The sequence below is a fragment of the Penaeus monodon genome, chromosome 19, assembly GCF_015228065.2.
Source record: "Penaeus monodon isolate SGIC_2016 chromosome 19, NSTDA_Pmon_1, whole genome shotgun sequence".
Classification (NCBI taxonomy): Eukaryota; Metazoa; Arthropoda; class Malacostraca; order Decapoda; family Penaeidae; genus Penaeus; species Penaeus monodon.
The window spans coordinates 4,956,987-4,957,441 of NC_051404.1; the positions used below are offsets into that span (position 1 = coordinate 4,956,987).

The window sequence follows — 455 nt, forward strand, 5'->3', positions numbered from 1 at the left end:
GCTAGTATATGTTCACTGACATTGCAAAGCCAGTAAATGCTGTGGCTTGTTGTGCTTTGGCTCTACAGAAAAGGCACAACCACCATCTATTTACCCCTTTGGCGATGAGTGACATGCTATGGTATATCACAGATGCTGGGTGAAATGTTACATCAGCAGTCCACATGTTGATTGCCAAGGTAAAGTCTTGTGTACGCTACTGTGAGCTGATCGACTGTCCAAGTGTGGAGAAGTGTGCACTAATGTATGCCCATTATTGCCTGTTTTTATCAAAACTTTTGCACTTTGTTACTGGGCTGAAGAGTAAATGGCAAGAATAAGCCTGGAATATCCACTGTAAGCTTGAGTAACCAGGGTTCTTACGTAGCCAAAAATAGATTTAATAAGATCCCTGCTGCTGATCCAAAGTAATAGACAGTCTCCATATTTTACACTTCTCTGTGTCTTTCAGATAA

General features: G+C 41.3%; 1 protein-coding gene across 2 annotated transcripts in view; it reads left to right on the forward strand.

Annotated features, from left to right (window-relative positions):
* LOC119585006 (ras-related GTP-binding protein A) overlaps window positions 1-455 on the forward strand; it is a 12,659-nt gene that overhangs the window by 7,247 nt on the left and 4,957 nt on the right. The gene's annotated exons all lie outside the window — the stretch shown is intronic.